Below are 14,266 nucleotides of genomic sequence, written 5' to 3'. Positions count from 1 at the left end.
CAATGTGGATGAAACAGCCTACTATTGGAAGAAGATGCCATTTAGGACTTTCATAGCTAGAGTAGAAGTCAATGCCTGGCTTCAAAGCTTCAAAGAGCAGACTAACTCTCTTGTTAGGTGGCTAATACAGGGGTTATTATAAGTTGAAGCTAATGCCCATTTGCCATTCTGAAAATCCTAAGGCCCTTTAAAATTTTCCTAAATCTACTCTTCCTGGGCTCTATAAATGGAACAAATCCTGGACAACAGCACATCTGTGTTCAATATGTTTACTGAATATTTTAAGTCCACTGTTACAGGTCTCAACAGACCTACTGCTCGGAAAAAAGACTCCTTTCAAAGTACTATCGCTCACTGACAGTGCACAGGTCCCCCAAGAGCTCTGATGGAGAAGGACAATGAGGTTAATGTTGCCATCATGACTGACTAACACATTCATTCTGCAGCCCACAGATAAAGGAGTCATTTTGACTTTCATGTTTTTTATTTAAGAAATACATTTATAATGCTATATAATTGCATAGATTATGCTCCCCTTTGCTTACTCTGCTCCAGGTACCATGGCTCCTTTGTGATTCCTCAAATATGCTGGACATCCTACTACCTCGGGGCCTTTGCACTAGTGCTTCACTCTGCCTGGGATGGTCTTCTTCCAGACATGCACAGTGATTTTCCTCTTTCATTGTTTCAATAGCACTTTCTCAGTGAAGCCTTTTCAGATCTTATTTAAAATTACACTTGGCCTTTACTGGCATTCCTCAGCCCTCTAAGCCTCCTTTCACTGCTTTTCCCCCCATGGCAATTGTTATCTTCTAAAGCAGTCTACAATTTACTTATTTGCTTCTGTTCTTGTCTGTGTCCTGCCAAAAGAATGTAACCAACACAGCTGTGGGAATTTTTGTGTATTTTATTCACTGCTGCATTTCTAGTTCCTAGAGACCAGCATAATAGGAGGCACTTGACAAGTATTTGCTGAATGATTGACCAAAGGCACAAAATTCAAAACGAAAATGAGATTAGTTACACACTGATTTAAGGAAATCACATTTTCCCTAAACACTAATTTGCCCTTGACCTAACAGTTGCTCTAAGATAATTTATTTCTTATGTACACACTCCTGACTGTATTCCTAATGTCACCCTTCCCCATTTCCCAGTGCAGCTCCTGGACTAAGCATTGTCTAGTGAGAATAAAATCAAAACTGAGTCGTGCATAAAAATAGCAATTAACAGTCATTGAATAATTCCTACTTACTGTTTCAATCAGTTTACATATATCAATGCATTCAACACAACAGCCCTACCAGGGAAACAATATTCACTCAGGTCAACAAATGAGTCAACTAAGGGACAGAGAGGTTGGGAACGTTTCCCAAGATCACAATGTGGTAGAACCAGGATTCAAACTAGACTGTGGAACTTCAGAACCCACACTCTTAACTTTATCCTATGGTTTATGCATTTCCATTGATTGCTTGGATACCTTGTAGCAGAAGTCTGCTTATTTTGTGCACTACACTATATTAAGAGTTACTTCTTTAAAATCAAGCAGAAAAAACTTCCAAGAGGTACAGCCACACAAATACATAAAGCAAAACAATAACCAAAATATCCATTCATAGCAGGTTTTTTAAGCATATAAATGTCACCACCTAAAAATATACGGTCTAAAAAGACCATATTTGTTTGTTTTTTACTATTCTTAAGGTAACTTGGAGAGAATAAAACTAAAGGAAAAGTTCTTAAAGCAAAGAATCAAAATATACAGATTGACAGATGATGCAGGAAAAAGGCGGCCAGAGATAAAAGTACGCAAAATTGATCAAGGCTGTGTTAAAACAGTAGATCCATGGAAAACCACTTGCCTTTCTGGCATTTGATTTATAATAGATACTGTTACAAACAAATAAGGTATAATGGTACCCTCCCAATTCTCAAAATTATGTCCCTAAATCCAAATTATGTTGTGCACTTAACTTCTCTAGCATCTACCACGAGACTACATTCTCTGTAATATCTCAGCTTGTTAATACGTCTTTAGTTATTAAAGAATTTCAGTAAACTTGGCATGTCATGGCACATTTAAAGACCATTTTGCTGAACAGTACCAGTTTTTAAGAACTTATTCAGGTCCTAGTCTAATTTAAAATTCTTAAAATTTGAAAGCTAAAAAAATAACATTAAAAATTGCAAAAAAATGTGTTTACTATTTTTTAACTAGGATTGATATTTGATTTTCTTATATCAGTAATTTCCAATTAAAAAACATTAAAATCAATGTGATCTATTTTTTTTTTAGCTTTTTATTCTGAATAATTATAGACTCATGTGCAGTTTTAAGAACTTGTGGAGATGGTTTGTACCCTTGGCCCAGTTCCCTCCAATGGCACCATTTTACAAACTGCCATGAAATATCACCCTCAGCAGGAAATTGACAAAGATACAATCCATGGACCTTATCTGGGTTTCCAGTTTTTACCTGCACTTGTGCATGTGCATGTCTGTGTGTGTATTTGATTTCATGCAGTGTTATCATTTCATCACATGCAGATTTGTGTGAACACCAATACAACACAGTCAAGACACAGGACACTCCTGCACGAGGATCCCTCATCCCACCCTTTTATGGCCACAGCTCCTACCCTTTTCTTTAAAAAGAAAAGAAACACAAAGAAAATGTCTCAATTTAGATTCAACTCACTAAATGATTACTGATAAAACTTTAAACTACTAGAATTAAGAAACTATTTAGATCACCAAGACAGATGCTTTTGTAATAGGAAAAACACACTAAAAATAACACCTTTATTTCTTACCACACAATTAAATTTAGAATGACAATTAGTATCTCTGGGAAGTAATTTCAACATGTAGTCCTAGATCATTAGGAGATTTTACTTACTAAGATTAAACTGGGATTTAAGCAGCCAGTATTTACATGAAGAATGAAGAAAACCATAGGACTTTCTATCCACAATGTTAACACTTTAGCCAAAAATAGTGCTCTAACTAAATTTTCTAAGAGGCAGCATATTCTAAATAAGATTTATGATTTAGTTATCTGAAAATAATTAGTTATGAGTATACAACAAGTGAGATGTCACAAAAATGTATATAGTTTTTATTTGATATGTAGATATGTCATGTGTATGAGGCTCCTGTACACATCAGAATTCTGAGGCTCTGCCACAGTCCATATATTTTTCCATCACATATGTAACTTTGACAAAGGGAAGTGCTTATAAAGATTTTCAGGACTATTTCTCATAAGCTAAAAAAAATACAGAACTACTTTAGGCCTAGATTTTTATGCTTGAAAAGTAGAAAGGTATGGTGACTATAATGTTCTATAAAATTAACACAATATTGAATTATGCCAAAATTTCACCTGGATTGATTCTGTCTTTCTTTTCCTCAGTCTTTTCCCTTCCTTCCCGTCTTCCCTTCCTTGCCTCATTTCTTCCTTCCTTTTTAAACTTTCATATTATGGACATTTTCAAACCTATTCAAAACAAAGAGCTAAAACAGTATAATTAATGAATGTACATACAGTATAATGAAATGACATACACATGATCCAGTTTCATCTTTTATCAATATATGACCAATCTTTCTCATATACCCACAGCCACTTTTATTACTCTACTTGAATTATTCTGAAGCAAATATCAGATGATGTCATCTGTAAATATTTCAGTATTATCTCTAAAATAAAGTGATTCTTATTTTTAAATAAAACTGCAATATCTTTATCACACCTAAAGAATTAATAATTCTTTAATATATCATCAGATGTTATTAGGTAGTCAATCAGGATTCACATTTCCCTTTTTTATGTTTGTTTGAATTGGGATCATTGCAATGCATTTTCATGCATTGCATTGACTGGCAGGCTTCTTAAATCTTTTTAATCTGTAGAGTCTCCCTGCAGCTCTTTTATTCTCCTTGTCATTTTTTGTTGTAGAAATCAGGTCTTTGTCATGAAAAGTTTTCTATAGACTGAATTCCGCTGATTGAAATGATTCCTACACATTTATTATATATTCGTAGTTAGATCTAGAGCCTTGATCACATTCAGTTTCAATTTTGTGTCTATGTGACACAGAATGGGAGCGAGACTACTTCATGCAGAATAAAGAGCATGGTGGTTTTAAAAACATCTGAAAATCTTTAAGAAAAACGGGAGGGGGACAGGGGCTGTGGAGGAAGGGCAAGTCCCTCTCCTTGAATAGGGACAGGCTAGTGATTAACATAACCAACAGAATGCAGGGAAGTGATGCTGTGGGACCAAGGCTAGGTTAGAAGAGGCAAAAGGCAGTACTTCTGCACTCTTCCCGGTTAGCTTGTGCCAGGAGCCCTGAGGCTGTCGTGCTGTGAGGGAATGGAGCCACGTGGGGGCCCAGGTGGAGATTTTCTTGTAGGCAAACCTTGTCTTCAGATTATCCCTGCTCAGATACCAGATACTGCAGAGACCTTCCTCCCCACTGCCGATTACTATGCCGATTACTACAAATTCTGGATGTGCTGTTTTTTTCTACAACCAGTATGTTACTGATAGGGATCGCATTTTTTCCAGTCTTGCTGTTAAAAATAGAGCTGCAATAAGTAGAGTTATGGTTAGGCTTTTTGTATTGTTGTCACTGTATCTTTGGCTAGATTCCTAGAAGATTGAAGAGTCAAAAGTAAACACTCATGAAAATCAACTAGATTCAAAGTCATCTTCAAAGGAGTTGTACCGCTGTGCATCCCCAAACACAATGCAGGAAAGGGCCTGTTTCTTCACAGTTCCCAGCTTCACAGACATTGTCACACATTTGGACTTTTGAGTAAGGTGTTTATATATTAGGGTTATCACTTCTTGTCTAATGTAAGACCTCAAATATTTTCCCAGTCTATAATTTGACTTTTTATTTTGCTTATGGTGGCTGTTCTTCTAGCCATCTAAAAAAAGAGTTCTGATAGAGAGCAGCCAAGATGGCGGTGTGAGTAGAGCAGCGGAAATCTCCTCTCAAAACCACATATATTTTTGAAAATACAACAAATACAACTCTCCCTAAAAAAGAGTTCTATGCAGTCAAATCTATCAATCTTTTATCTCTTATTGCTTCTGAATTTTAGCTAGTAGTTAGGTAACTTTTGCCGACTGCCAGACAATACAGGCATTTGCCAAAGCTTTTTTCTAGTATTTATGTAATTTCATTTTTCACATTGAAAACTCTGATCTGGAATGGATCTAATTTTATCTTTTGTCCATATAGAAATCCAGTTATCCCAGCACATTTATTAAAAAGTCTATCCATCTCCACCATTTTAAAACTCCACCTTTATAACAGACTAAATTTCTTTAAGCATTTAGGTCTATTTCTGGATTTTCTATTCTGTTCCATTGGTCTTCCTAGTCATTCTTGTTTTAATTATAGAGGCTTAGAACTACCCTTTTCCCTTGCTCTTTGGTGTCTGGATTTTTCTGGATAGTCTTGATTTTTCACTCTTCCAAATGAATTTTATAATCAGCTTTCCAAGCTCCAGTTTAAAAAATAAAAAACAAAAAAATGAGATTACATGTGCATGGAATTGTATTAAATTCATAAAATTTAGGAATAAATGATATCTTTATTGTATTTGAGTTTTCCTACACAAGAAAATGGTATGCTTTTCATTTCTTCCAGTAAACTTCTAATATCTTTCAGGTGTTTTTACAGTTTTCCTCATGTGGGTTTTGACATTTATTGTTAAGGTTGGTTATACCTAGGTATTTTATTTTATTTTTTGATAAGTGAATGGATTCTTCACTTCCATTTTATCATGTCCATTTTTTTCTGAAGGTTCAGTTTTATTAACAATTTTGATAGTTCACAAATGAAATGTCAAATGAAACATCTGCCTTGCTTAACGATGATATCTGGTCTATGTAGGGTCCTCTAGTTGGAGACAGAACATTAAGAAGTAAAGCTAATCTGGAACTGAAAGAAACTTAAAATGGGATTAATACGCATTTCATATTTGCCTAAAGAGCCAGTTCCCAGAGACAGTACCACAATTAGATGGTCATTTTTCTATTTCACACTGTAGAGCAATACAGCTAATCTAAAAACTCGGAGAGTAACTAAGAACAAGAAAATGGCTGGAATAGGAATTCACTTGTTAAACAAACAAAAAACTGGCACAACAACTAATTCTGGAGTGATAATTTTTTTGAATCTTGACCTTTGGAAGACACAAACAGATATTCTATAACTGTTTGCAAAAGACAGCTATTTGTTAAGTATAGATATGGACAATCTCAGAAGGATGGAATCATGCTATAAACTGATGCAAAAATAATCTCCATTACCAAAGGGTTTTAAACACAGGCTGAATAGTTTCTTCTCACCTGCCTTACCCAATAATTTGTTACTAGGCAACAGATTTTATTGACGGTTTTCTCATGGGAGAGTGCACAATTATAGTGCAAAATCAGTATATCATACTGAATATAGAAGAAAAATTAATAAATTCTGATTAAACACCCCGAAAAGAAATAAGATATAATCCATTCTCATCTTCTTCTGAGGCAACTGGATTCAAATATATATCTGCACAAACTACCAAAATAATAGTAAAAAAAAAATATTGTTGTAAAAAAGTAACAGTAACTTGTCCTTAACATAAAACCTGATTTCTTGGACTTTTCTACAAGTTATTTTGGAATATTTAAATATTAAAGGAATAGATATTTTTATTTACATACTTTCATTAGTATACTACTGAATATAAAATAAAACACATCACAAAGTTCTTCTAAAATAGATCACCTAGTTAACCCCTTGTTGATTGATCTACATATCAACCTGCCAAAACGCCCCATAACTTAGTCAGAAATATTATAGTATGTACATTCCATTGACTTTAATTGGATATTTTCTCGAACAGAACAAAAAACATCAAAAGTGATTAGCTAGAACTGACAACATGCAAACTCCAATAAAACATTTACACAGAACAATCTGAAGACCATAATGATTTTGGAAACAAGTCATCTGATATCCAAACTGTCCAACAGTTTTCTTTAAAGTGATATAAAAAATTATATGCTAAAATCATTAACTTGCACACTCTGGAGAATTAAAGTAATTTTTTATAACTCACCAAATATAATAAACACCCATCATCTTAACCTAAGTATGACACCTAAACAGAACAGTTTTTTTGAGTTACATGAGAAGGTGTCTAATTTTGCTTATTTGTGTTTCTGATCTCCAGAAATGGTTTTCATTGTTTCTACAGGTTGAGTTAATGTTGGACTGAGGCAATATAAAACCAATGAATCCACTTAGGACACCTCTCCTATAACTACTCTAAATTAGTCCTTTATTACTTGTTCTTTTTCTACCTAATGAAGAAAAAGAACACTCCCTTTAAAGTGTGGTCTGAAGACTGGCATATGAGACTACACCATATATATGCATAAACATACAGTATATGTGTTGTGTGTATGTTTTACTACACTAATATGATGCTTACATAGCCTCAAACAGTACACTTTCCCTTTAAACAAACACAAGGAACAAGCTAGCATAAAGAAAACATGAAATTTCAATACTAGCATATTTGGTTTTTTTTAATGCAATGGAAGTAATTCAACAGGCCTAATGGTATTTATTTATTTAACCATTTGCATGACAATTTACTTTTGATTAGCTTATTCTACTACAAACGTAAGTACATGAAATTAATTTGTTCCTTCAAGTCTGATTCCAATGACTATACATGACCATCCTAGGAATTAGTACAGCATACCATAATTCAATAATTCTCTTTAGAAAGGAACTTTAAATATGGAGCTTCTTTAAAAATTCAATGTTGAGAGGTAGAAAAGTTTGAAAACGTGAACACTAGCATTAAGATCTGCTGCCAAGACAACTACGGGTTTGAGATAGATAATTGCAGGAAAAAGTAGTGCACAGTTTCTCTAAAGAGCTCATTTCTATATTGGAGCCTCTTGGTCATTTCTGTACTCCCAACTGACTCTCCTATCAGATGCAGGCAAGTTGTCCCTAACATTTTCAGGGATGTAAAAGGAGCCCTTTCCTTCCCACGCTGGACTCCATCTAGCACCATGAGCGGACTCAAGCATATGAGAGCAGAAATCACTGCACACATCTGACGTGTTTCTCCCGCAGACAGCTACTCTTTAGCGACCTCTTGGGCCTGAAGGTATTCAGTGTCCTGGGAAAGACAGACCTAGGGAAGGGACCTGATTGATCTTTTCCCCCAAGCAGGCTCTGGTGGTTTGATCAGGATATTCTGGGGTCTAGTACTCAGAGCATGGTGTAAAAAAGGGAGATATTGGGGCTGTGACTGCATAGCTATGTATCCATGGCCCGATATACTCCCCATCCCATAGAAGGGAGTTCTAAAGTACCAGGCTCACGGTAGGCACTTGGTATATCCGTGAAGGGCAGCTCGAGATCACAATAATCATCAGGACTTCCATTCTTGCTCAACTAGTAACCTTCTTAAAGTTCTGCTAATGAGTCAACTTATCTCATTTAGGAATACATCAGCTATTTTACTGTTAATATCTTAAAATAACAAATCACATTAGTAGCCAAGATGCACTTTCCCTGAGCCTTGCATTTCCCCTTGATGCCATTCAGGCTGGACCAGCAGTCTACTTCCAAATGCCATTAACCTACAAACTGTAAACGCAAAGTTGAACCAACTCCATCTTTTGCCAGATAATGCCCTGACATATCTGGAAAGAACACAAAAATTACATTTAATCATATCACAGAGCAATTAAGGTAGACACAGGCACACTACCAAGTTGAACAATACTGCAGTCTTGTACTAATAATAACAAAATAGCTATCAGGAAAAGCACTTTATGTGAGAGGCATTAGAGGTAAAAAAAACAGCGGTCCCATTGCTCCGAGCATTATCCTACAAATAAGTAAAAGGAGTCATCACACTTCCTCACTAGAAAATATCTGGTAGTTAACATAAATCACTCTTCACAATGTGATGCCAAACCACATTTTCACGTCACCTTATTTCACTCTTCCCCTCCCACTTCTCATGTGCTGACACTCCTGTTTCTCATCTTAGGAAATCATTGTCTATTCTTGCCTCCCTGCATTTCTTCCTATATCCTGGACAAGCATTGCCTTTTCATAATTCTACGACTTTGTGTAGGCTGTTCCCTTTGCCTACTTCTTCACCTGGCAAACTCGTATTTAACCTTCTGAGTCCAACTGAAATATTTCTCAGTTCCCTGACTTATCTAAGCAGAGCTGGTGCCTTTGGTGTATGTGTGTGTATCAATATCTACAACAATATATACATAGGTGCACTTAAGTGAATATCTAGACTACTGGGCTACAACCTCCACTAAAGGAGGGAGATGGTCTGATTTCTCTGCATTTTGCCAGTCTTACGCATAGTAGGTTTATTAAAAGCATAAAATGATTTTACATACAATAACTTCTGTTCAGCGTCACAAGTATGGGATCAAAGAGAAAGCTGAAAATAATGACAGTAATTTTTTTCTAATTTAATGTAGATTATATTCATCATCCTACAGTAGCCTATTTGCACAAAGAATCAAGAGTCAGCTGCATGGAAAATCTTGGTTATTAGAAACTATGTAAAAGCAACTGGAGCCTAGCCATTCAATGTTACAGTTTCCTACTTTACTTTTCAACACTTAGTGTTTATCTCTCTCGCTCTGCTGAGTAGTGAAAAGTTAGAGAATTCAATTCTATGAATATTATTTATGCACATGGAGTCCAATTTTAATATTCAGAAAAAAATGAAGGTACTTGTAAGAATATACTGAATATTGTATTCTTTTTCAATATAGCAGAAGCCAGCAAAATATCAAAATATAAATCTCAGGCACCTATGTACAATACACCTTTCTAAACAGCCCATAGTTTCTTTAGGATGTGTGTACACAATTTGAATTTTTTAATTTCCATATAAGTGTACACAGGTTGCATCACCCGTACAGGGAGCAACACACACATACACACACAAACTCAGAATCTTTCTATCATTGGTAAGATAAATACTAACATTCTGAAATGCAAACGGTAATAGAAAAGTAATAGAAGGAAGGCTACTGCTGAAAGGCCCTTACGGAAATGGAGAATTAAGGTATGTTTCTGTACATATATGTATGCTGGTCTAGTTAAAGAAGAGAAGGTATAACTGATATCACAGGGTTCCTCAATAATGAGTTGGAATCAACTAGTATCAGACAAGAACAGATATAGAAAATTACCCAAGCTCTGTCATATTTTCTCCATCACTATACATCACTTCAAAACCCCCATGAAACCAATAGCCAAGAACTGCCCTCCCTACCCTTCACATGCTAACCACTCCCCACACCTGAGAACAATAAAACCACATTGCAGAAGCTTCAACACCTTCAAACACATGGGACATTTTAAGAAGAGCAATATTGTCCAATCGCTCAAATATCGTAGTATCAAAAGGCCAATTTCCACCTTAAAACAAAGGCAAAAATGACACTTAAAAAATATATCAGTTACATAGGATTATTTTATTTTTTAAAAATAATTGTATTAACATCTGAAAAATATTCTTACAATGAGTCATTAAGGCATAAAAATAGTTGTCTACATGCACTTTATCCTCTGAAAATCAGCCTCAACCACAATTTGAAAGATACATAAAATTCTACCTCCCACAAGTCAATATATTAGAAAACAAATTTTTTTCTTCGAGCTACTATTTGTCAGGCATTGGCCTACTAGGAAGGGGCAAAACACACACAATTAAATGTTTAAAATAAAATAATTCCAAACACTGATAAAATCAGTGAAGAAAATAAATGAAAATGTGAGAGCCTGTTGTAATTACTGAAGATGGCTTCTCTGTGGCCATGACACTGAAATAAAGATTGATGGGAGAGGGGAAAAGTCTAGGAAAAGAGCAATCCAGAAGGAAGGAACAATACAAACAACCCAAGGCAAGAATCAGTCTGACAAACTGGAAATTTGTAAAAAAGAGGAGCAAGGAGTAAGAATATGTCATTACAGAATGTTCTGCCAAGGGGTGCCTTGATCTACTTCATGTAACAGCCATTTATGTACTGTACGACCTTGGACAAATCACAGAACCTCTCGGTATCTGAGTTTGCCCGAAATGGAGACAATAGCAGCACTCACAGCAGAGATGTGATAAAGATGAAATGAATTAACATTCTAGTACTTAGTAGAGTGCTTGGTGCAAATTATTGAGAAATGCGTTAACGACTATTTCACTAGCATTAATATTACCTGCACCGTTATCATCTAAAAAAAAAAATGACTCTGGCTGGTAGATGGAACGAGTAACTGCATCAGTTCAGGAGTCAGACAGACAAACCAACCAGGAGGCCACTGCAACAATGATGAGGCAAGAGCTGGCTTTGAACCAAGAATATGGAATAGGACAGATTTGGAATTTAGCTTAAAAGTAGAGCTGAAAGGATTGTTTAATGAACTGAATATGTAGAGCAAAGGAAAGAAGAGAAATTAAATAAGACTCCTAGTTATTAAGAGCTTGAGATAAAATTCAGACTATGCAATTCATCCATTTAAAGTATACAGTTCAATAGCTTTAGGTGTATTCACAGAGTTGTACAACCGTCATCACAATCAATTTTAGAACATTTTTATTACTCCTAAAACAAACCCTGTAGCCCTTAGCTTACTTCCCAATCTACCCATCCCCCCCAGTCCTAGGCATACACTAATCTACTTTCTGTCTCTATAGATTTGTCTATTGGGGACGTGTGATAGCAACAGAATCATACATGTGGTCCCTTGTAATTAATTTCTTCCACTTAGGATAATGTTTTCAAGGTTCATCCAGGTTTTAAAATTTATTAGTACCACCTTTCTTCTTATTGCTAAGTAATACTGTACTGCATGGCCACACCACATTTTATTCATCCTATCCCAGTTGATGGACATTTGGATTGTTTGACTTTTTGGCTATTATGAACATCTGGCTGCTATGAATGTTAGTATACAAGTTTTTGTGTGGACATATGGAATCATTTTTCTGGGCACACACCTAGGAGTAGAATTGGTGGGTATTATGGCAACTCTCTGTTTAAATTTTAAGTAACTACAAGACTACTTTCCAAGTGGCTGCACCATAGCACATTCTCACCAGCAGTGTATGAGGGTTCCAATATCTCCACATCCTCTCCAACAGTTATTATCTGCCTTTTTGATTATAGCTGTCCTGATGAGTGTGAAATGGTATCACATTGTGGTTTTGATTTGCATTTCCCTGATGGCTAATGATGTTAACATCTTTTCATGTGCTCATTAGCCATTTTTTCTCTTTTTGGGAGAACTGTCAATTCAGACCTTTGCCCATTTTTTAATTGAGTTATTTGTCATTCCATTATTGAGTTGCAAGAGCAAAGCAAAATATATTAAGCAAAGTAAAGGTTAATTGAGAAAGAAATAATGCCCAAATCCAGCATGTCATGTTAGTTCACAAAATGTGTAAGCTTAAGGGCAAGAATTCTGCCATAACTTACTTGGAAGGATACTTGTCCCTTACAGAGCAACTAGCAGAATTGGAAATAAACTGTTTTGAAGAACAAATGAAACTACTGAAATAGAACCCTTGAAATTCAAAAGACATGCCATTCTATTCAGTTCAGACAGAAGTCTATACCATTTAGAACTCATTTCCTACAGAAACTAACAACTAAATTTCACTTCTTGGGTCAATTCAGATCAGCTGGCAGTGCCTACCTAGGACAATGTTCTAGGAGGAATGTTGAAACTAACAGCTGACTCAGAGGAAATTAAGTTTACTAATGTCTGTCCTGAGCATCAGAAAATGAGAGTGGTGGCATGTTTTGTGGGGCACGACCCCTAAAAAGGTTTATATATTTTGAAGGTACAAAAGCAATTCAAATAGGTTTTTTAGCCATAAAGTTTAATTAAGAAAAAAAATTAGAAATAGAGTGTACTCTGAATATTTGAAAGTGAACAAATAAAACTAAGGACGGTGCCTCCACCAAAACATCGCTTCGTGCCATGGTCAGAATCAGAATACTGAGTCAGCTGCAGCCCTGGCCGACCGTAGAATGTCATTTCACGTGCGTCCACACAGCCTCCAGCCCCTAGCCCTCTTTCATGGAACTTAATAAAGCTAAAATTGTGAGCATTATTTTCCCATGTAATTAAACATGTGTATCAGACTAGGCATTTATATCACTTCCTTCTTTTCAACAAAGGGTTCATTATATTTATTTAGAAATTCTAGTTAAAAAAAAAACACTGGTTCAAAATAAAATCTAACAACTAGTTTGAACAGACCCAAAATTTATATGGTGTAAAAGACAATCATTTAAGTAACTGAATGATATAGTCTATAAATTATAATCATTCTGTATGTGTGTATAAATAATTATCACGTATTTGGCATCCCTAGGTTTTCAGAAATTGAAGTTATAGTAGGAAGAATAGAATTGTGGGCAGAAAATACATAGTAGCAGAAAAAGTAGAAACACCATTTTCAAATTAAATAATTTAGTTCAATATCATCTTGTAGTGATGCTGAGAAGTACTTTTTAAATTTAACACAAGAAAATGAAATGGACCCTGACTGTCCTTGCTGCATATAGTTATGGATGCAAGTGGGAAAATTAATTTGTCATGACTGCTTATAAAGGAGGGAAAGCCAAGTTTAACAAATTTAAACCAAAAAGGAAGGAATTAAACACAGCATATTATTAAAAAGTGAGGGTAAATGGGTACAAGGGCTCAACACCAGCAAGCCTATCACTTGCCCTATGTCTTAAGTTTTTCTCTGAGTATTGGCTTGTTTCCCTGTTAGCACAGTTTTCTCCTCTTGACATGGAATATGATCTCTGACCAGGCAGATTTATATCCTTTCAATACCATGTTCAAAGAATAAAAAGAGGTTTACTCTCCAATTTTGAATCTGAAATAATCAATCAAGGGAAGACTTGGAATGGCCTAGACTGGATCACATCCCTTGAGGCAGTCCCTGGGGTGAGGTGCAGTGAGGTGAGATGAGATGAGCAAGCTACCAGGCTAGCCTGGGCCTGGTTATACAGTCACTCGTGTGGGTCAGGAAATAGGGTCCCTTAGACCAAAGAGGGTGATATGGTGCTACGAAGGTGACCCAATTAGTATTTATTAAAATTTGGCAACATTAGCAGATGAAACAAAGAGCAAATGAAATTGGGAAGAAGAGTTTAGGATAAAATCATGGTAAT

The 14,266-nt window shown here is 35.6% G+C and overlaps 1 protein-coding gene across 6 annotated transcripts in view; it reads right to left on the bottom strand.

Annotated features, from left to right (window-relative positions):
* CEP128 (centrosomal protein 128) overlaps positions 1-14,266 on the bottom strand; it is a 397,887-nt gene that overhangs the window by 166,293 nt on the left and 217,328 nt on the right. The window lies entirely within an intron of this gene.

Source organism: Manis javanica, chromosome 8 (assembly GCF_040802235.1).
Source record: "Manis javanica isolate MJ-LG chromosome 8, MJ_LKY, whole genome shotgun sequence".
Classification (NCBI taxonomy): Eukaryota; Metazoa; Chordata; class Mammalia; order Pholidota; family Manidae; genus Manis; species Manis javanica.
This window is presented reverse-complemented; position numbering and strand designations above follow the sequence as displayed.